Here is a 24,388-nt window from a genome sequence, read left to right on the forward strand (position 1 = left end):
TTTGGGTCTGTCAAACACTAATTTACTATGGTCATTGACTATTTTGTCCTGTGAAGCTAATCTATTTCACGGGTTGACTACTCTATTTCTTAAACAGTATCAAATGACATTGATGACTGCTGCTTTGTAAAATAATTTTAGAAATTGTATAGCTAGGCCTCTTTCATTAGCATTTTAAAATTAATTCTCTTGAAATTCTTGACTTTTGTTCTTCCAGAAGAATTTTATTTTTATTTTTTCTAGCTCTATAAAAATAATTTATTGGGAGTTTGATTGGTATGGCACAGAATAAGTAGATTAATTTAGGTACTATTGTCATTTTTATTATAGTAGCTCAACCTATTCATGAGCACTTGATATTTTTCCAGTTGATTAAAGCTGACTCTACTTTTGTGGAAAGTGTTTTTGTCATTGTGTTTATTTAGTTCTGACTTTGCCTTGGCGGATAGATATTTTCTCTATTTTATATTATCTACTATTATTTTAAATGGAATTTCTCTTTGTATCTCTTACTGCTGGACTTTGTTGGTTTCATATATATATATATATATATATATGCTGATGAGTTACATGGATTTATTTTTATCCTGCAACTTTACTAAAGTTATTATTTTCTTCTAGTAGTATTTAGTTGATTCTCTAGGATTCTCTAAGTATACCATCATATTATCTGCAAAGAGTGATAATTTGTTTTCCTCATTACTTACTCTAATTCCTTCAATCTCTTTTTCTCCTCTTATTGCCAAAGCTAATATTTCTAATACAATATAAAATAGTAATAGTGAAATAAGCAGAACCATAAGATCATTATATACTTCAACAATGATACTGTATGGGGGTGTATTCTGATGGAAGTAAATTTCTTCAACAAAGAGATCTTATTCAGTTTCAATTGATCAATGATGGACAGAAGCAGCTACACCCAAAAAAAGAACATTGGGAAATGCATGTAAACTGTTTACATTTTTGTTTCCCAGGTTATTTTTACCTTCTGAATCCAATTCTTCCTGTGCAACAAGAGAACTGTTTGGTTCTGCACACATATATTGTATCTAGGATATACTGTGACATATTTAACATATATAGGACTGCTTGCCATCTGGGGGAGGGGGTGGAGAGAGGGAGAGGAAAAGACAGAACAAAAGTGAATGCAAGGGATAATGTTGTAAAAAATTACCCAGAAATGGGTTCTGTCAATAAAATGTTATAATTATGAAAAAAAAATCAGACCTTGAAAAACTTAACCAGAAACCATAGAGCATTGTGGGTATACAATTATTCTTCATTAAAAAAAGTGGGGAGGAGGTAATTGTACAAAAGAAAATAAATTATTTGATTACCAAAAAAAAAAAAAATAGTAATGATGATAGTGAGCAACCTTGTTTCACCCTTGATCTTATTGGGAATGGTTCTAATTTATACCCATTACACATGATGCTTGATGGTGATTTTAAATAGATGCTACTGATCATTTTAAAGAAAACCCCACTTATTACTATATTTGCTAGTACTTTTAGTAGGAATGGGTCTTGGATTTTATCAATTTTTTTGCATCTATTAATATAATCATGATTTTTGTTAGTTTGGTTATTGATATAATTAATTATTCTAATAATTTTCCTAATATTGAACCAGTCCTGCATTCCTGGCATAAATCCTACTTGATTGTGGTGTATTATCCTGGGTATAAGTTTCTGTAAACTTTTTGCTAATACTTTATTAAAATTTTTGCTTCAACATTCATTAGGAAAATTGGTCTATGATTTTCTTTCTCTTTTTGATCCTACTTGGTTTAATTATAGCAGCATTTCTGTATTATGAAAGGAATTTGGTAGGACACCTTCTTTCCCTATTTTTCCAAATAGTTTGCATGGTATTGGAATTAATTGTTCTTTAAATGTTTGGCAAAATTCACATGTAAATCCATATGGTATTGGAGATTTTTTTTTTTTTTAGGGAGTTGATTAATAGCTTGTTTAATTTCTTTTTTTCTAAAATGGGTCTATTTAAGTAATTTATTTTTTCTTCTGTTGATTTGGGCAATCTGTAGCTTTGTAAGTATCCCTTCATTTAACTCAGATTTTCAGATTCATTGACAAATAATTGGGCAAAATAACTTTTAATTATTACTGTAATTTCTTCTTCATTAATAGAAAGTTGTCTCTTTTCATTTTTGAAAAGAACAATTTGATTTTATTCTTTCAAACTCTTCCTAATCAAATTAATTAAGATTTTATTTATTTTTTTTTGGTTTTTGCATAAAACCAATTCTTAGTTTTATTTACCATTTCAAAAGTTTTGTTTACTTTCAATTTTATTAATCTCTTTTATTTTCAGAATTTTAAATTTGATATTAAACTGGGGGTTTTAATTCCTTCCTTTTTTTTTTTAGCTTTTTTATTTGCATACTCAAATCAGTGATCTTCTCATTCTATTATTTTATGCAAGTAAGCATCTAGAGACATAAAATTTCTCCTAAGGACTGCTTTGTCTGCATTCCATAAATTTTGGTATATTGTCTCATTATTGTCATTCTCTTGAATGAAATTATAGATTCTGTCTTTGTTTTTTTTTTTTTTTTTTTTTTTTTTTTTTGTTTTTTTTTTTTTTTTTTTTTTTTTGCGTGTGTTTTTTCACCTAATCACTCTTTAGGATTAGATTATTTAATTTCCAATTAATTTTTGATCTATTTTTCCCTGGCCTTTTATTGAATGTAGTTTTTTCTTGCATTATAATCTACAATAATGCATTTAATATTTGTGCCTTTTGATTTTGAGGTTTTTAATGCCCTAATGTATAATCAATTTTTTATAGGTTCCATGTACTTTATATATATATTATTTTTGGTCTCCATTCAGTTTTCTTCAAAGATCTGACATACCTAATTTTCTAGAATTCTTTTTACCTCCTTAACTTTGTTCTTATTTATTTTGTGATTTGATTTATCTAGTTTTGATTGACCAAGTTTAAGATAACTCATAAGTATAGTTTTGCCTTTCAGAATATCATATTCCAGCTCCTTCAATCCTTTAAAGTAGAAGCTACTAGTTCCTGGGCAATCTTACTTGTGATTCCTCAATTTTTGAATTATTTCCTTCTGACTTCTTGCAATATTTTCTCATCAATCTGAAAATTCTAAAATTTAGCTATGATTTTCCTTGGAGTTTTCATTTTGGGGTCTTTTTTTAGGAGATGATCATTGAATTATTTCAATGATTAATTTACCCTCTAGTCCTAGGACATGAAGGCAATTTTTGTTGATGATTTCCTGAAAGATGATGTCTGAGGTATTTTTTTCATCATGGTTTTCAGATAGGTCAATAATTCTTAGATTCTCTCTCCTGGATCTATTTTCCAGATCATTTGTTTTCCAAAGAGATATTTAACATTTTCTTTTCCTTTTTTTTTTTTAATTTTCTTTGACTGATTCTTGAAGTCTCATTGAGTCATTACTTCCATTTGTTAAATTCTAATTTTTAGAGAATTATTTTCTTCAGTTAGATTTTTTATCTCCTTTTGCATTTAGCCAATTAAATTTTTAAATTGGGTGTTTTGTTTATGTGGATTTTTTTTCCATTTCACAAGTTCGGCTTTTCAATAAATTGGTTTCTTTTTCAAATCTGTTTTTAAGGAGTTATTTGCTTTTTACATTTTTCAAATTTATTTTCTGAAGAGTTTTATGATTTTTCCATTTCACTGAAGGAGTTATCTTCAGATAATTTCTGTTTCCTTTTCTAAACTCCCTTGCAAAGTTCCCATTTCTTTTCCCCATTTTCCTGCTAACTCTCTTTTAAGATCCTTTTTTAATTCTTCCAAGAGAGCCTTGTGAGAGGGGGACTAGTTCTTATCACCCTGTTGAGCTTCATTTTAAGATGATTTGCCTTTAGTATCCTCAGGTTTTAAAGTCTGTTCTCTGTCTCCATAAAAGCTATCTAAAGTCAGAGTTCTTTTTGCTTTTTGTGTTTATTTTTTTTAAAGGCTGAATTCTACTCTTAAAGCAAAGGGAAGATTAATAGTGGGTTAGATATCTCCCAGCTAATCTGCTGATCCATTGGCTTCTAACCAGGATAGAGCAGGCAACACTGCTATATTTTGTCTAAGAGCCTCCTGGTAGTTTTACCAGCTCTTGGTTTCCACACTGTCTTGCATTCCTGTACTGCACCTGTGCTTGGCTGCCTTCCTACTCCTCTGGCTGATTGAAATATACCTTTTCTGAAGTTCTTCCAAAATATCTTCTGCTGGAAATTTTTTATACTCCAAATATCTGTGGGTTCTGTTACTCCAAAACCAGTTCAGAGGCTTGATCTGGTGTTGATCTGAGGGATGCCAGGAAGAATTCGGATAAAAGCCTGTCTACTCTCTGTCATCTTGATTCCACCCCCTTAATACACATTTCTTTATGAATTATGTTGGAAAAGAAACAATCAGAACAAAAGAGAAAAATTGCAAGAGAAAAAAATAACAGAAAAAAAGGGGAAAAAATGAACATGGCATGTGCTGCTTTACATTCACTCTCCACAGTTCTCTCTATGGATGCAAATGGCATTTTCTATCCAAAGTTTATTGGGATAGTCTTGTATCAGTGAACCACTGAGAAGAATAGAGTTATTTTAATTTGCATTTTTCTAATCAATAGTGAGAGCATGTTTTTTCATATGATTATAGATGGCTTTAATTTCATAATTTGAAAATTGTTTGTTCATTTTAGATTTAGTTTAAATGCTAGGGAAAACATAATGCTCAGAACTATTCAATAGTAAAATGAATTGTCCCCAGAGCTAGTGAGATTTTTTTTGTTGTTGTTGTGTGTTTTTTTTTTTTTTTTGGTTCTACTTATCAAGTACAATTTTAACTAAATTACCTCTCAGATCATAACTCCAAGGTTCTGTTATTTTGCTCTTCATAATGACTTAACAGTTGACTTGTCATGAGAACCAAGGAAGAAAAGGAGTAGTTCTTTAAGTAATGCTTCAGTAAATTATATGTCATTGAAATAAGCATTAGATAATGCTTTTATTTTTAAAAAGCATCAAAATGTCAGAGAGAAACCAGAAAGTTGCCTGAGCTCTCCCTAGTTTCCTTCAGAAAGTGTTTTATGAAACCTCTAAACAGATTGTAGTGAAACAGAATCCATGAAAAGATGGTGTGAAACAATTAATCAATTTAAGAAAACTTATAAGGACTTCAGGAAAATTCTATATCAAGCCAATGGAAAACTCTTAGCCTCAGCATATTACTGCAGCTGAGGCTCTTTGGTCCTGGCTCAGAAGGCTAGTGACACAGTAGGCTTTTTGTGAGGCCATCCAAGAAAAACAAGATTACAAAAAAAGTTAACCAACTGGAAAAAGAAATATAGTCTTAAAGAAGAAAATAATTCTTTGAAAATTAGAATTTGGCAAGGGTGGCCAGCAAAGCTATGTGATCAAGAAATGACAAAACAAAATATAAAAAATGAAAAAAAAAATAGAATAAAATGTGAAACAGTTTTTTTTTTGTTTTGTTTTGTTTTTTGTTTTTTGTGCTGAGGCAATTGGAGTCAAGTAACTTCTCCAAGATCACACAGCTAGGGAGTGTCAAGAGTTCAAGACCAGATTTGAACTCAGGTCCTCCTGACTTCAGGGCTGGTGCTCTATGAACTAAGCTATCTAGCTGCCCCAAAATGTAATACATCTTATAAGAAAAACAACATATCTGGAAAACTGATCAAGAAAAAAATATATAAGAATAATTGGAATATCTGAAAGCTGTGACCAACAAAAGAACCTTAAGTAATAATGCAAGAAATGATCCATAAAAATTGTCCTAGAGTCATAGACACAGGAGGGTAAAGTAGAAATTTAAAAATCTGCCAATCACCACCTCAAAGAGATCCTTTGTGGAAAACATAGGAATATTACATAGGAATTATTCCAAATTTTCCAAATTTGCAAAACCCCAGATGAAAGAGAAAATTTTGCAAGAAAGAATAAAAGTCCATTCAAATACACTGAAGCTGCAATTAGAATTGTATAGGACTTAGTAGAAGCTACAACAAAAGAACAAAGATCTTGGAATCATATCTATTGGCAACCAAAAGAACTAGACCTATAGTCAAAGCTATTATACCCAGCAATATTATCCATAATTTTGAATGGGGGAAAATGGACATTCAGTGAATTCCCAGTTTTTCAGAACTTTATCTCAATCAAACCTGAACCAAATGTCTTTTATTACACAAATATGGTACCGGTACCTAAATCAGGAAGGGCCAAAACTGAGAAAGAAAATTACAGACCAATCTCCCTAATGAAGATTGATGCAAAAATTCTAAATAAAAGATTAGCAAAGAGATTACAATTTATCAACAGGATATACACTACAACCAAGTGGTATTTACACCAGAAATACAGGACTAGTTCAACATTAGGAAAACTATGAGCACAAGTGACCATATAAATAACAAAGCCAAAAGAAATCACATGATTATCTTAATAAATGTTAAAAAAAAAAAAAAAACCTTTGACAAAACACAGCACTCATTCCTATTAAAAGCATAGGAATAAATGGAATTTTCCTTAAAATGTTAAGTACCATCTATAACTATAAGCAAGTATTACATGAAATGGGCTCAAACTAGAAGCATTACCAATAAATTCAGGGATAAAACAAGTGTGTCTTTTATCACCACTAATATGCAAATATTATACTATAAATATTATCATTAGCTTTACTTTATTAGTTAGCATTGGTGATAAGAGAAGATAAAGAAATTCAATGAATTAGAATAGGAAATGATAAAACAAAACCATCAATCTATATAATTAGAAAATCTTAGGGGGAAACAACTAAAACACTATTTTAAAAAAGTAACAATTTTAGTAAAGTTGTAGTATGTAAAATAAAATATTCTAAATCACATTGGTTTTGAGAAATGCAAAGCAAAATTACTCTTAGGTATCATTTATCAGATTGGCAAATGTGATTTAAAAAGAAAATTATAGATGTTGGAGGGAATATGGAAAAACTGGAACACTAATACATTGTTGGAATTATGAATTGATCCAACTATTCTGAAGAACAATTTGGAATTCTGCTCAAAGTGCTACAAAACTGCAAAATCTTTAATCCAAGCATGCCCCTACTAAGTATCCAAAGATATTATGGGTTTTCCCTTTTGTTCTTATTCTTCTTCTACAAAATGACTAATGTGGAAATATGTTTAACATGATTGTAAACATATAACCTTTTTAAGCAGGGGAGACAACTGAATCATGGTACAAACTGGAAAGTTGGAAGGGTATTTTCTTTCTTACTTTTCCCTTAAAAAAGGTAAAAAAGGTAAAAGGGTCTTGGGATGGTAAAATGAATAAAGAAAAAAAAATCATCATCCATTTAATTCAAAGTCAAATTCAATATGAAATTAATTTTGAAAATAAAACTAAATATGTTTAACTGCCTTAGGATTATGGAATTATAGTGAAGTTAGTAGATTTGTAGATATAAGGGAGGGCAGTGAATTTGTGGTTTGTTTTTTTTGTTCTCAATTTGAACATATTTCAACATAATTGATTTCCATTGTCAATCTATGTATTTTATATCATGCCTCTAAAAACATTATCCTTACAAAAGGCTACTAGATTTTACTAAATTGCCAAAGGAGTCTAACACAAAAAGTAGTTAAAAACCCCTAGTTTAGAGTAATCTTAGATAATATTTTATGCACATCCTTCATTTTAATAGATGAAGAGATTGAAGGTTAGATGGATTAAATGACTTTCCAGGGTTATTGGATCATGTGCTGTGCATTACAACTTCAGGTCTTTACTTAAGTTTATATATATAGACCTGCCTAATGTCTCAACAAGTTGATTTTTAAAATTGCATACAATCAAATTATTGAAACTATATGGACTATGTAAGATCAAAATGGGCTCATGATTTAGACATAAAGAGTGATATTATAAGCATATTAGAAGGATATAGGACAGTTTACCCCTCAGATCTGTGAAGAAGGCAGAAATTTGTGACCAGAGAAGAATTGGAACTCATTATTGAACACAAGATAGATAATTTTTATTATATCAAGTTAAGAAGTTTTTGTACAAACAAAACTAATACAGACAAGATTAGAAGGGAAGGAATAAATTGGGAAAACATTTTTGAAGATGAAAAAATTGAAGTAGCAAGAAAATGGCAACTGAGGGTAGAGAGTCAGAACTCTGGAGATGTATACTTGAAAGAAGGATACTTGAAATAAGGTGTTAACAGAGGGATTGATGATACAATGGTTATCTAATTTACATATATACTTAGTACTTAGCATAGTGATGTAATGGTTCTCTAAGCTCACACATGCATCTTGTGCTGTAATAATGTAATTGTAATAGAGTACATAAGGACCAACAAGGACTGGAAGAGAGACACCATCCTGGTGGCTCTCCTGCCTTCTCCATTTCTCCACTAAGACCAAGGCTTGTCCTGAGACCTCCAGAAAACTAACAGAACATTACATTTTGGCACCTGAATGTGATCTAAGGACCTACACTCAACTAACACAATCAGATCATAAGCCCAGTGGAAAAATACCCATGAGATCCTGTGACATGGAAATGGGTTAAGTACAAAAATAGACAAACAAGAATCTTTGGTAAAAGCTAAACTAGTTACTTTCATTTTTCAGCTGAAAAGGGGCAAAAAAACTCAAAAAAAGAACTTCCCCACTCTAAAGGAAGTGTGTGGAATGCATAATTAGGCTTTAAAAAAAAAAAGGTTTCATTATAACTTGGAAGCAGATCATTGAACTCTTAGAAGCATTACAGTGCACCTCTCCTTGATTCTCATAATACAATTGGCTTTAAGGAATTTCATAAGTTTTAGAATAAGGAAAAAGAAGAAAGAGGAGGAGGATGATGGTATTGACAAAATAGCTGAAAAGCATGAAGAATTAGATAAGAAAGGAGTTAAGTACAGTACTAATGAAATTAAGGAATGTAGTGCTTCACTTCAATTTCTCCTTTTTGGTGGAGGGAAGAGGAGGAGAGGTAAGGGCAGTGACAAAATCAGCACTGCCCATGCAGCAGCTTTGTCCACCCCCTTATGTTTAGAAAAGGCATTAATTAAAGCTAAAAAAAAAAAAAAAAAAAAAAAAAAAAAAAAAAAAAAAAAAAAAAAAAGTACAGGAAATGCCTGATTTAAGAATAAAAGCATACCCTGTGATTGAAGAATTTGATTCTTCAGTTCAAGCCAGGAAAAGATATACTCCTTTTGATATGGAAATTATCAAAGATCTGAAAAAGAGTTGCACTCTTTATGGGGCTACATCATCTTATGTTAAGATAATATTAGAGAATTTGCTTTTGAATTTTTAATCCCTAGTGATTGGAAATCTATAGCAAGGACATGTTTAGAACCTGGACAAAACTTGGTATGGCTTTCAGAGTATAGTGAACTGTGTAGAATACAAGAATGATGAAATAGGCAAACTGAAGTTAATATACCAATCACATTTGATCAACTAGCAGGTATAGGTCATTATGCAGACACTTTAGTGCAGATTAATTATTCTTTGATAGCAAAGGAGCAAATTGCTGCTGCTGCTGCTATCAAAGCATGGGACACCCTCCCAGGAAGGCAAGATAGAGGGGAAGCCTTCACAAAAATAATGCAAGATCCAAATGAACCCTTTGCTGATTTCATGGAACATCTGCAGACAGTTGTCTTAAGAACTATTGGTGAAAATGCAGCAATAGGAATAGTGATAAAACAACTTGCCAGAGAAAATGCTAATGAGGTTAGTAGCAGAATTATACTATGACTACACAAAGATGCTCCTTTAGAGGAGATCATAAGACAGTGTGCCACAGTGGGCACAAATGCCTTTTACACCCAGGCTATGATGCAGAACATGGGAAGACAGGGTCCCTTTTGGCAAGGGACTTCCAGAGAGACTCATCAATGCATTCAGTGGGCTAAAGTAGGGCATCAGAAAGCACAGTGTTGGCACAGAGATAGAGTGAGAAGACAGGGTGAGAGAACAAGACCCAAAACCCTATGTCCAAAATGCAACAGAGGCTTCCATTGGGCATCAGAATGTAGATTGAATCAGGGAAACAGAAAGCAAGACCCAGCTTCAGGGCCCCAGTGGACATCAGAATGTAGATTGACTCAGAGAAATGAGAGGTGGGGCCCAGCTCCAGGGCCCCAGGCAAAAAACAAGTGGGACATAATGGCAGCGGAGATTCCACGCAGGGAGTTTTTAGAAGTTCAGCACCCAGCCATGAACAATCAATTGAGAAGCAATCTGATAGGAGAAAGGGATTACATAATCAATCAGTTGAGAAACAATCTGATAGCGAAAAGGGATTACAATTGGGGAGAATACAAGTTTTATAACCCACTGGAAGGGCAGTATCCAGTATGAGCAGTTCCACTAATTTTAGATAATCTCCAGGTGATGTGGAGAGATCCAGAAAGAGGTGAATTGAAGGGACCAGATAGGTTAACTGCTTGGGGGAGAGAGTTTGCTTGTATCTCTACAGATGGAGAAGTAATCAAATGGGTGCCAACAAGCTGTATTCATCTTGTCTATTGGAGAGAGACAGAAAAAGAGAAGATCCTCAAAACAAAGGAGAAGACCCAAGAAACATCAGATGGTTCCATTGCTAACTGTTTACACCAGTAAAAGAGCATGGCAGTTATGGCAATTGACTCATGAACATCAAAAATGTTAAGGAGACTAATGCAGGACTTAAAACCTTCAGGAATCATTGGATTCCCCAAGACATGATAAGATTAATGTAGGACTTCAAAATCTGCAGTAATCACTGGATTCCCTGACACATGATGAGACTATTGCAAGACTTTAAAACTTGCAGAAATCATTGGATTCCCTGACACATGAAGTAACAGACAATAAATTTGTTTTGGACTATCTTTTGGCTGCTAAAGGAGGTGTATGTGTGATTGTTATTTATATACCATCCTTCTAGGACTTATGGAAATCTTTTATAATACCATGTTGATTCATATTGTTTATATATATATAATTGCATGTATAATTATATTTGTTATACCACATTGAGCCTGTGCCTGCTGTGGGGAGAGTCATCACTCCTAGCCTGTGTTATATTGTGGTATTCTTCTTTGTTAAAATATAATGGTTCTCTATGAGCAGGCTTCTTGGAGAGGTTTTCTGCAGGCAGCCTTAATTTCAGTTCTGAGTAATAATCATCCCAAATAAAGCCAGCTGTTAAAATCCAAACGTTTATTTTCTCCTTCTAAGTCTTATCTCTTTCCTTGGACCCAGTTAGCTTTCTTAGAGGCTTTGGCCTGGTTAGCTTTCTTAGAGGCCTCTCTCCCTCCTTGGTTGCAAGAGCTCTTGCAGCTTGTCTTTTGGCTCTTCCAGCTTCTGCCTCTAGCTCAACTCCGACTCAATCTCCTTCACTAACTGACTGACTGACTGAACCTCTAAGAGCTTCCTATATATGATCTCTTAAAGGTGTGAACCCAAAGGTTGACTCCTCCTCTGAGAGAGGGATTATGGGAGATGTGAATTCACATAGTTACAAAGTTTTGTGTATCTCCCGTACTTGTGAACTCCAATGTGTGAATTCTCAAAGGTGCAAAGTCAGGCATTGTTTCTACCAATACTAGTGACTTGACACTTTGTAAGGATTTGCTCTAATGTGTGAACCAATAAGCATTGTATCAATTGAGTTAACACTAGGATTCTAACATTATATTACTGTGTGCTTCTGTAATACCTCCCATGCTGATGGATTTATATATATCTGTTTCAATTTCAGCCCAGAGGAAACCTGCTAATCTGGTTGACTCCCCATTTCCCTTTGGTGTTTTCATCTCCCTTCCTGAGATGTCAGGGAGGGCGTGACCATCTATGTTGTAAAACAAAAAATAGTAGGAGATGTAATGGGCCAGAACTCTGGAGAAATATACTTGAGGCAAAGATTCTTACAACAAGGTATTAACTCACTGGAACTGATAATACAATGGTTATCTAGTTCAGCGTGGTGATTAATAGTTCTCTAGTTGAGTATGATTTATTTAATCTTACAACAAATAATGGTTCCCTAATGATATAATGATTGGTTTATACTCAGTATGATAATTGATTTAATTGTAACCGAGTATATAGATGGGGGACAAACTCAGCCACAGAAGAAAAGACTTGACCAGACTCATGGTGTCTCTCTTCATCACTTCTATAAGTAACCAAGTGACTTCCCTAAGACCAAGGATTCAGGTTGGTCCCAAGATCCTACAGAGAGCTAGTGTGGACACTATATTTTAATCCACCCTAGTGTGTGGGGGCTCTAGAAAACAACGGAACATTTTGTCACCCCAACTGGGGGCTCTAGAAAGTACGATATTACATTTGGATGTGCAGCCTGCTGACTGGCTGACTGACTGAGAATGCTGATACAGACTGGGAGACTGAAGAAGGCAATAAAGAGTTTGTACTTTATTCCTGACTATTTTGGTGGTGATTATTCTGCTGAGACCAAGGCTGGTCCCAAGATCTTCAGAAATCTAGCCAGAATGTTATAACTGAGTGGATGCCCATCAGTTGGATAGTGGCTGAATAAGTTATGGTATATGAATGCTATAGAATATTATTGTTCTATAAGAAACAATCATCAGGATAATTTCTGAGAAACTTGGAAAGACTTACAGGAAATGATGCTATGTGAAATGAGTAGTACCAAGAGATGTACATGGCGATAGCAAGATTATAGGATGATCAATTCTGATAGAATTGACTCTTTTCAACAATAAGATGATTCAGGCTAGTCCCAATCATCTTGGGATAAAGAGAGCCATCTGAAGCCAAAGAGAGGACTGTGGGGAGTGAGTGTGTATCACAACATAGTATTTTCACTCTTTTTTGTTGTTGTTTGCTTACATTTTATTTTTTTTTCTCATTTTTCTTCCTTTTTGAATGGATTTTTGTTGTGCAGCAAGATAATTGTATAAATATGTATGTCTATATTCAAATGACATATATTTTTACCATATTTAATATATATATTGGATTACTTGCCATCTAGGGAAGTGAATGGGGGGGAAGGAGGGAAAATTGGAATACAAGGTTTTGCAAGGGTCAATGTTGAAAAATTATCCTTGCATATACTTTGAAAATAAAAAGCTTCAATAAAAAAAAAGAAATTATATGGACTGAAATTTTCTAGAAAGATATTAATTAGTTCCTTTATAAAAATCTGCAACACAAATTAAGACACAGGAAAGAACTGAATTTACAACACTTTTACATCATCTAAATGAAAATCACTTCATGAGTTTATCAATTATGAGGAAATTCATTTATATTTTTCCCCATTGCAAATCAGTCTGTTGTAAAGCTATCTTTGATCCTGCCAAAAGAATGGAATTTATAAGGGTTTTTTTTTTTTAAGTCTGTGCTAGCCAAACTTATTTTATATCAATTTTTCAATGGTTTTAGAAATGAATATATGTGCTTTGTGACCCAATAAATATATACACTGTCATTTAATTCTTGTTAGTATTGTAAGAGACATTTTAATTGGAACATTCTCTTAATAGAATATTTTTAAACAATTACTGTTGTTATACAACTAATTTGCAAAAAGTATGGTTGTAACTAAGAAATTAAGGAAAAGATATTTTGGGAGAAAAATGGGAATGATTCAGAAAAAATGAGAACAATTTATATTAGTTTTACAAAGTAATTGAAGACTGGTATGAAGTAATAATGCACAGCTGAGTTTCCAAGACAAGAATATTGTAAAAACAAAAACTTTAAAAGTTGTAAGAACTCTTTCCACCATAATAAGAAGCACACTGCCTACCTCCTGATATAGATGATATACTCAGGGAAAATAATGAGCTATTTTATTTATTTGTTGCAAGGATTTTGTTTTTCTATTTTCCCCCCGATGAGTTAGGTAATGAGAGGGTGAAAATGGAATTGTTATTTAAAAAAAATTAATTTAAGAAAAAAAAGAAACGAGACCACTATTGTGTTTGGGATATGTTTGTGGTAAGCTAGTGATTGATTCTGTATATGCAAGGTAGAAAAAAATATAGGTTGAGAAATCGCAGGAGAAAAAACTTCCTGAGGGCTGGATAAATGATTTTGCTTTTGGAGAACAACTCCTCCCTCCCCTCCTTCCACCCAGTTTTCTGAATGTTTGTATTTTTGTATGTGAGTATATACTGTTAATTCTTAACATTGTTATGTTTAATCTTTGTAGCTTCAAGCATTTGTTGTGATTTGTTTTCAGAAGGTAACCAATGCCTTCACAGTGCCCTCATATTACCTTCTTATACAGTGAAAAGTAAGATTCAGGTTAATTTTTTTACTTTTAAGAATTTTATTTGCTGTATAGTATTTATGGTACTATAGATTTAATATGTTATGGAAAGTGAATATTATATAAAATTAAAGTTATTGTTTTTTTAAATTAAGATATTAGCACAAAAATACACAGAATTCCAAGGAGTTACCAGTGAAAAAAGGCTTTTTCATATTAGTAATTTCGTTTATTACATTTTATTGACTATTTCATGGTTATCACATTAGTAAAAGTGTATGTTATTCGAATTTAGTTTTGTTATAAAGAATTTTATGTAGAAATGTGTATTCAGTAACCTTTAGCAAAATAGTACAGTTTTTGTTGATTTCAGAAACCTGATACTCTATTTCCTATTAACTTCGCTATAGCAACATGTGCAGTTTTGACTGTTGTGCCACTATCTAGGAATGTTATTTATAAAAGTTGAGAATTTACTGTACATATATACCTAGATATGTCATATATGTATGCATTATCTCCCTATTGCTGATTTTTTTTTAACCTAAATAGCATTATTCTTTCTCTGGTATAGAGAAAGAATTTTGTTTTTCACCAGAATTTTTTGCTAAATCTACAGACAGGCCAAGATTACCTCACCCCCTTCATTTCATCCCATGCCACATAATTGATAATCATAGCTTTGTAAATTTATTTTTTATACACTACCATCTTTTGGTCCCCATTATTCTACTAGTATTCATAATTCTATGCTTTGAAAAATCTTCCTTAGTTTATTATTAGTAGGCTATTTAATTCAATTCTATTCTGTCTCCCCAGTCAGACAGTCCTCTCTATAAAATCCTCATTGTTTCCCTAATCTTAAATCTTTCTGTTTTTTGTTTACTTCTCTGTGGCTTATAAAAATCCCTAAGTATTCTTTATCCTTAAAAAAAAAGAAAAGCCTCTTCATTTGATCCATCTATCCCATTATCATTCTTTGTTTCTCCTTCCTTTAATTTGTTAACTATCTGAGAAAGTCTTATACAATATTATTCCACCCCTTCTTTTCCTCTTATTTTCTTAATTCTCCAGTACCTTTCATAATCCCATCATTAAACTGAAATAGTGATTTCTTAGTTGCCAAATCTAATGGCCTTCTCTCAATTCTTATTTTTCTTCATCTTTCTCTTGCCTTATTGTGAAACTATTTTCTCTAGTTTTTTTCATAACAAAATTTTTCTTTGCTCTTCAATTCCTTTTCTCTTTATTCTATTCCCCTGTTATCTATATGACTACTTCTTTTCAAATGACTTTTCTGAATCTACATCTCATATACTAAATATGACTATATCCCATGTCTTTGTCTTGGACGTGGCTAACCTTCCAACTTTCTGGAGTTTGCTGCCATGATACAGTTGTCTTTTCACCTTTGAATTCCCTTGAATCAAAAAAATCAAAAAGACTTTGGCAATCACCATAAATATCTTTTCCCCTCCCAAAATCCATTTGTATTTTTTTCCCCAGATCTCTTTGATGTGTTATCTTCCTCCATTAGAACATAAATTCTACAAAGGAAGATACTGTCTTTTTGTTTAAATTTGTAACCCTAGTTCTTAGCATAGAGTCTGGTACAAAATAAATATTTAATAAATTCTTGTTGTCTATCTACTTCCACACTTTTTGTTTGGTGATCTTATCAGCTCCCATGGATTCTTCATTATCATATTTATGGTGCTAATTCTTGGACTGAATTATGTAGCCCTAATCTTTCTTCTAATCTTGTCTTCTATCTCCAGCTCCTTGTTAGCATCTCAAAGTGGATTATTATGGCTATCTTAAAGTACACTGATCTAAAATTGAGCTCAGCAGCAATCCTAATAGTTTATGTTTAAGTCTTTTGAAGACAGACAACACATTATTAACTGTTATATCTTCCCCAGTACTTAGCACAATACTTGGTACATAGAAGGCACTTAATCAATGTTTGTAAAATGAAACAGTATTTACCAACTGATACTGAATTGCATGTATATACCTGATTTTATTGAGCTTAAATGAAAAAAAAAAGTATTTTTATGAAGGTCAAAATAGTATAAAATTAATATTCCTAGAAGTAGTAAATAAAATTAATTTACTTGCTAACCACTTTCATTAATTTAAAATTGTGGCAATCCATTAATATAAATCTGTCTCCCAACTTTATTAGAAATGATTTACAAAAAGTCAAAGGATTATCATATTTTTAAATAAGGTCCACATAACAGAAATATCAAAAAAGCAGAGTATTTTTATTTTGTTCTTTTGTTATGCAAATTGACAATTTCCTGATTAACAAATGGCACCTTGTAGTTGGAAATATTTGCCTTGAACAAACATTTTTCCTTATGTATATTTACATATTTAAAATTTTTACATCATGCCTATTGTAACATTAATAGTATTGGGAATGTCCTTTTCTGCTGTGATGGGAATATTATACTTTGCCTGCTTCTTAATAAAATACATCTATACTTCAATGATTTATGATTATGTCCATGTGAGTACTCCCCTTACCAGTGAAATCTTAAGCTTTTTATGCCTCAGTGAATGGAAAATTAACTCATCAATAGAATGACTTAGGACAATAAATTTTCTAGGATAAAAATATTCATCATTTTAAGAGTCAGCATTTTAGTGAAGAACCTATCACAGTTTAAGTCCTCTGGTGGCAGGCATACAGTCCAAAAACAAACCCCAATTTGAAATTAGTCTTCTACTTACTGAAACTGCTCATGACTTAGTGGAGTGGTATTCCAGAAATCAAGATTACTTTAGTTTTATGTGATTCAGAAATGGTGAGGGGCCACCATTTAATAAAAAAAAAAAAGCTGGAGAGATCTCTAGAAGCAAAGTTTGTTATACTTTCTCAGGAAAAGGGCATCCCACCCATCGAGCAAACAATTGAAGGTAGGAAGCACCTTCTGGGCCAGGGTTAACACTTTTAATCCCTAAAGCAAATATCCCCTCCCACCACTGATCCTCATCCTCATTGGTTGAGAATCTTAGATTCTAAACTTGGGAACTACCCAAGAAATTGAACTTGCCCAATAAGTACATAGTTGCCCATACTTGACTGAAATAGGGAGAAAATGATGTCATGGGAGAATAGCAGGAAAGGGACTTAGGTATGCCCTTGGATCAATGCTCAAAGTCCTTCAGGCCTACTCAAACTCTGAAGTAGATGAAGACTTACTCGATTTTTACAACTTTCTTGAAAGATCACACCTCATCTCATTCAGTTTCATAGATAGGACATTATTAAAAATAATATTTTACATTAAAGACCAGTGGGCATAGTTGAAAGAGTGTTAGACTTGGAATGAGGAAGACCTTCATCGAAATGCTATCTCTGAGATACCTCTTGTAGCCTCAATTTACCAACTTCGTAACAACAGATATTTTCAATGGCATATCCTCAAATTTATTGTGAAGCTCAAATAACACAATGCATTTGAAAGGTTTTGCAAACATTAAAATATTATATCAATTTTACACATAATTTGGCATGTAATAAATAGCACCAATGATCTACTTTCTCCATGTTATCTTAGAATGTCTTGAATAATCCATGATGCAAATCATGCCCCAATTGTTTGACAAGATCAAACAAGATCATGCAAAAATTGCCAATCCAATATAAAAATAATCAGGATAGAAATGATTGTAAACAATAAGAGGGATCAAGGGTACTCAGTCTCTGCCTCACCCTTTGCATAAGTAAGAACAACCAGATTATGGTCTGGTTGAAGGAATATGGGATAGTGGGTTATAATGTAATTATTTTTCTCCAAAACCCACTAATCTCTTTAACATTGTTGGAGAGAATTACATTAATTTCAAACTCATAATCCCAGTATTGTAACTTAGAATTCAGTGCCTTTTACTTTATGAAGTTTTCCTGCTTTTGTTCTGTTCACAATATCTACTACTAATTAGAATTTTCACATGGTGATACTACTGTATCAGACACATACAAATTTTGGAAAATGTGATCCTAAAACTTTCTCCCAATGAGTGATACTTACTGGATCACAGACATCATAAAAGTGGAGTCCTTAAGACTTATGTCCCTAGAAATATTGTTTGTATCAATAATAAAAAATAATAGCAATCAAAAGCATATCCTTTTTATACAGCATTTTGTCATTAAAAAGACCTTCACAAACATTAAGGATGCAGCATAATGTAATCCACAAATTATTAAATGGTAGTCAGAACATGTGGTTTTAAGTGTTAGCTCTACCACTAGCTTCCAATGTGACTTTAGGGAAGTCCCTTAGCTGCTTAGGCCCTATTTTCTCAACTGTAAAATGTAGACATTGGACTAAATAAACCAAAATTGCTCTAACTCTAAATCAATGACCCATGATCTTATTTGATCCTCATAAGAATATTTTAAGGTTGGCAATTTAGATAGAGAAGCTAAGTTACTTTACTCACTTTGGAGGAGATGTCACTTTATTCGATTCAATTAGAAGCACTTATCAACTCTGAGATATAAAGCAATGTATAGATTATAGGACATTCATCATAGTTATCTTTTTTAGCTGCTTCAAAATATAACAACTTTGAATTGATTTCATTCTTCTAAAATGACAACTATTATGTGGGTACTTGCTTTGTTTTCAGTAATTTGCTTCCATAAAAGTGCTTCTATAAATGTTTTGATGTATTTAAAGGGTTTTGTTTGTTTCTTAAATGATATTCTCCTAGAAATATATGACATGCAGTAGAATATTTGACAATTAAGGGTAGGAAAAGAATTATTTTCAAAGCAAAGGATAGCAAAGAATTAAAAAAAAACAGATTAGATTAATTATAGGAAATTGAAAAGCTTTTGCACAACAAAATTAATACATCTAGGCTAAGAAAGAAAACAATTGATTAGAAAAAGAAAATCTTTTTACCAAATTAAACTAAGAATTTGATATCCAAGTTATACAACTAACATATAACTAAGACCTTACTTAGAGAACTTCCCAAAAGATACATTAAAAAGTTTTCTAAAGAATTACAAACTATTAAAAGCCACATGAACAAATGCTCTAAATCACTAAGAGAAATGCTAATGAAAATGACTCTTTTCACTTCATATTCTGCAAATTGGCAAAATGTGGCAGTAATGTGGGGTGGAATTGTGGAAAGATAGGCATAATAACTTATTCATAGAATTGTGAAATGGTCCAAGAATGCTGTTAAATGGTTGGAATTATGAAAACAAATTGAAGGTTAGTGTGGAGGGTAGGAAGGGAGGAAGTTGGAAAGAGACAAATAATCCAAGAAGCAAAAGGAGTTATGGGATTGAGGTGGGTGTAGGGAAGGTTGCCTAGCTTGAGTGCTTGAAGGGTGGAGCCAGGAGGCCCTCCTCCAAGGAGAAAGAAGAAAAAGGGTAGAATCCAAGAGCTGAGAAAGATGTAAAGGGATCATTTTATTATAGAGTTAAGAGGGTGGGGTAGAGTAGTGAGGTGGGATGGGGCAGGTTATAAGGCTGAGGGACTGGAGTGGAGTCCATAGTTCTATTCCACAGATGAGATAACTTCTTTTCCTGTTCCACTATCCCATGACTGATTCATAGGCCCTCCGGTCATGAATTTGTCCAGTCACACTTGGTGCTTCAATATTACAACTATCTTTTAAGAACATATAATTCCCAAAGAAAGACCTTATGTTACTGGATCCAGCTACAAGATACTCACTTCCCATGACTGATAATCAGGAAATTAGCCATGATATCTAGATATTCACATTTAGACTTCCTTCTCAGAACACTTTTTATGGCTCCTCATAGGTCAACATATTTCTCTCTTTGTCAAAGTCATTAGCAATCTTGTGATTTGGGCCTATTATTGACGTTTACTACAAAAAACGTGCACCCTAAGTTTCCTGAGGGGGAAGATTTTTCAATACCTGGATAACCGGAAGATAGGGGATACCAGAGATTTCTGAGGGTCAAAAGCACTCCTGATTTATAATGGACTAGGTAATATGGCAATCAAACCTATTAAGGAGAGTGAACCTCAGATGTTTTGCCAATTATTTGGGACTCATTTCTATTAGGACAAGAATAACACCAATGCTGAAGCTGCTTCAGCATATTATTAGGGATTCAGAAGATGGTACTAACTGTGCCCTTACCTGTGCTAATCTAGAAGTGGTGAAGAATCATCTAAACCAATTTAGATTGGATTGACCTCCCAATGATTGGAAATAAAGCTCTATATTCATTAATGCAGACAGGATGAAGGATAATCTTCCTCCACCATGAGATGATACCATTGTTTTAATGTGTAGTCCTCTTCCAGTGATCCAGTTTACATGTCAATCCTGGAAAAACTTCTCCCAGGTCTTTGCATGTCTCCGCGTGCGACACCCCAACAGAACTCCCGGACCACCTTTTTCATTTGTAGAAGTTTATTGCCTGGATTACATCTTGACTCTGCCCTCCCAGTTCCTTTGTGTATGTGTGTGTGTGCGTGTGTGTATGTGTATGTATATATATATATATATATATATATATATATATATGGCAAATATTAGCCCCAGCAACAAGCAGTAATCAATCATAAGAGGAGAAGTATCTGTTGAGATGCAAGCTCAATGCAAGCTTCCTTGTCTCTAGAAACAATCTGTGCTTGGAAAGGAGCTACAGAATTCACACTGGGATGCCTCCCTAAGGCATGTGGCCCTAGTTACCCTGTTCTGATTTTGTGTTTCTTGCCTAGGCTCCAACACATAAGCATGCACCCAGTAAAGAAATTGAAACAAAACAGAAGCCTATCAAATGACAAATAGATGATCATATGAGAAATACTGAAAAGTTAGGTTTCCATAGAATATTGAAAGCTTCAATATAAGGTAAGAAGTATCAATGTATTTACAGAAGGAGAAATTGACTTAGTTACAGCATTCTGATTAGAGGAGGGGTCTAAGCTAAAAAGGGGCTTAAACTGGCCAGGGTCAATGACTGAGAGAAGGTTTTTCTTTATTGAGCTTGCTTAGTGAGGCTCTTGCATAGTGTCTTCTGTGCTCAGGAGGGAAGAATAACAAATCTAGACACCATGGGGTGGGAAAGAGGATATTCCCAGAACAAACCATGAATTGTTTCACTAGTCAATTAAAGGTTAAGTGGGAGTGAACAGAGAGGGGACTAACTTAGAAAAGCTTGCTTTTATACCAGGGTACACTCTCTTGGGAAGGTGTGAAGGCTGTATTCGTCAGTCTCTCTCACTCTTTTAGTGATAGGAGGTAAGGAAAAGAGAAGAAGGAGTTCACAGTGAATGGTTCAATTTCTTGAAATTAAAATTTATTGTTATATATTTTGAATCCTCCCTGATATTCTGCTGGGCAAATGACAATTTTTTCCCCTTTGCTGTCTTTCTTTTTTCTATTCTGCTTTTTCTTATTTTGTATTTAATAAGTAATTTTAAAAAAAAATATAAAGCAAGATACTCAACTAAGAAAAAAGTGGAGTCATAGGAAGTTTGAGGATAGATGAATGGTTTCAGAAATACAACTGTAACAACAATTAGGGTCCTGTTGAGATTATTTTTGTAGTGGATCCAAGGATGTACATTTAGCAGCCCTGTAGGAGCAAAAGCAAGTAATGATGGAAGTGACCAAAGGCTAAAGCTTGCTTGTGTATAATCTATGACATCATAAGAGGGGTAGGGGTTCAAGAAAAGAGAATAGTGTAAAGTTGAACTTGGTCACCAAAGAGTAAAGATGAAGGAAAGAGGAGAGAGTGATCTTGTCAATGAACTTTTTGTACCTTCTAAATAGACTTGGCTGTCAATAGACATATTATTTTAGAATATAAGTTCACATATAAAATATTGTAGAAGTTACTGACAGGAGCTTATAAACAATCTATCAGCACAAAGAATAGCAAAAAAAAAAAATAGTAAAGAAAAAAAACATCCTTTTAAAAGTTCAATGTGAAAACCAGTTAAGTCATATCAACCTAAAAGCATTTATAGATGAAATGGGAGGAAGGCAGGGGCAGGAGCAACAATAAGAAGTAGAAAAGATCTGCCAACATTTCTATAGAAGAGCAATTTTACTATCAGTAAGAGGGGAACCTTTTTGCACTTCACCTCAGTATCTGACATACTAAAGTAATAGTGGTGAATAAGATGATATCATGAAGGATGCCTAGAGTTAAACAAGAACATATAAATGAAATTCATGCAAGAAATAACACGATTATTAAAGTAACTTACATGGAATCAACTTTCTTAGATTTCAAAGTAAGGGAAATTCCCAAAAGATGTGTTAAATTGGCCTGTTTAAAAATAAGTTTCTAAATAGAAATTTTACTAATTGCATCAAGGTCCTGGACACTACAGGATCTCCTCAGTGAAATTCCTCTTAATTGCAAAGTACTCTTAGCAATTTATATAGGAAAAATCAAATGGATGAAAAATTCATACTGCCCAGACTATGACATGTAGTTGGATGATCGTCTTTTTAACTTAGTCAATCAGTACATATTGCTTGGATAGTTACTTTAAAGTGAAGAATGACTTGAATTCATAACTGAAAAGGAGAAAAATGGGTTTCATTTTATTTGGGAAATTCCCCAATCAAATTTATGTCTAATACCAGAGCCTAAACTTCTGAAAATGTTCCCCAGTCCTAGAAATGGCTATCTGGTTATTCATGCATATTAAATTTCTTAATACACATTTCTTTATTAATCAGATTGAGGGAGAGAAATCAGAACAAAAGAAAAAAAAACACACAAAAGGAAAAAATAAACAGAAACAAAGAAGTAATGTAGCATGTGCTTATTTACATTCAATCTTCACAGTTCTCTTTCTGGATGCTGATGGTGTTTTCTATTCACAGTTTATTGGGATTGCCTTGCATCCCTGAATCACGGAGAAGAACCAAGTCTCATAGCTGGTCATCACACATTCTTACTATTATTGTATACAATATATTCTTGCTTCTGCTTGTTTCACCAAGCATCAATTAGTGTACAATTTTCCAGTTCTTTCTAAAATCAGCTTGTTCACAGAACAATAATATTCTATTATTCAGCCATTCCCCAATTAATCGGCATCTACTCACTTCCCAATACTTTGCTACCACACACACAACCCCTCCCCCCAACCCCCCACAAAAAAAGCTGCTACAAACATTTTTGCACATATGGGTCTTTTTTTTTTTTTACTGTTTTATGATTTTTTTTTGGGATACATACCCCTCAGTGTCACTGCTGGGTCAAAGAGTATGCAGTTTTATAGCCCTTTAGGCATAGAGGCATAGTTCCAAAATGCTATCCGGAATAATTGGATCATTTCACAATGCCATCAACAATGCATTAGTGTTTCAGTTTTCCCACATCCTCTCTAATATATATCATTATCTTTCCCTGTCATCTTAGCCACTCTGAGAGGTGTGAGGTGGTCTCTCAGAATTCTTTCAATTTGTATTTCTCTAATCAATGGTGATTTAGAGCATTTTTTTAACAAAATTCACCCAGAAGAACAAAAAGTCAAGAATATCAAGGGAATTCATGAAAACAAAATATGTAGAATTGTCATTTTTATTTTATTAACCAGGCCTGTCCATGAGCAATTGATATTTTTCCAATTGTTTAGAACTGATTTTATTTGTCTGAAAAGTGTTTTGCATTTGTGTTCATATAGTTCCTGAGTCTTTGTTCATGTTATCACAAAGTTTGTTAGTAGTATAAGACACTCCCTTAAACATCCAATAGGGACTCATGTTCCTGAATATGTTCTCATAATCATTGTAGAGTGTTGTCTTGCAAGATAGCAAGTTATTCTTGAGAAAATAGCTATAGCAACTTTAAACTTTGGCTGATCTGGACTTTTAAAAAATGTGATCTGCAATATGTCATTTTCTGTATTTTAATGGAATGAACATTCAGATAATTTGCTTAAAGGGAATGCCCACAATGTGTAGTTTACATTATTTTAAAAGTTCTTCCTAGTATTAGTTGTCTGTGATTTTGACATATAAATATTTTAGGTCTTTTAAATAATTCATTAAGAGTAATCAGTCATGTCACTAAGTTATTAACTACTGCTTAATCACAACAGGATTGG

At 33.1% G+C, this 24,388-nt stretch overlaps 1 pseudogene; it reads left to right on the plus strand.

The window, feature by feature from the left end:
* The window catches only part of LOC111720212, an 82,054-nt pseudogene extending 60,957 nt beyond the window's left edge, over positions 1-21,097 (plus strand).
* The last annotated feature ends 3,291 nt before the right edge of the window (positions 21,098-24,388 follow it).

This window comes from Sarcophilus harrisii, chromosome 3, assembly GCF_902635505.1.
Source record: "Sarcophilus harrisii chromosome 3, mSarHar1.11, whole genome shotgun sequence".
Taxonomy (NCBI): domain Eukaryota; kingdom Metazoa; phylum Chordata; class Mammalia; order Dasyuromorphia; family Dasyuridae; genus Sarcophilus; species Sarcophilus harrisii.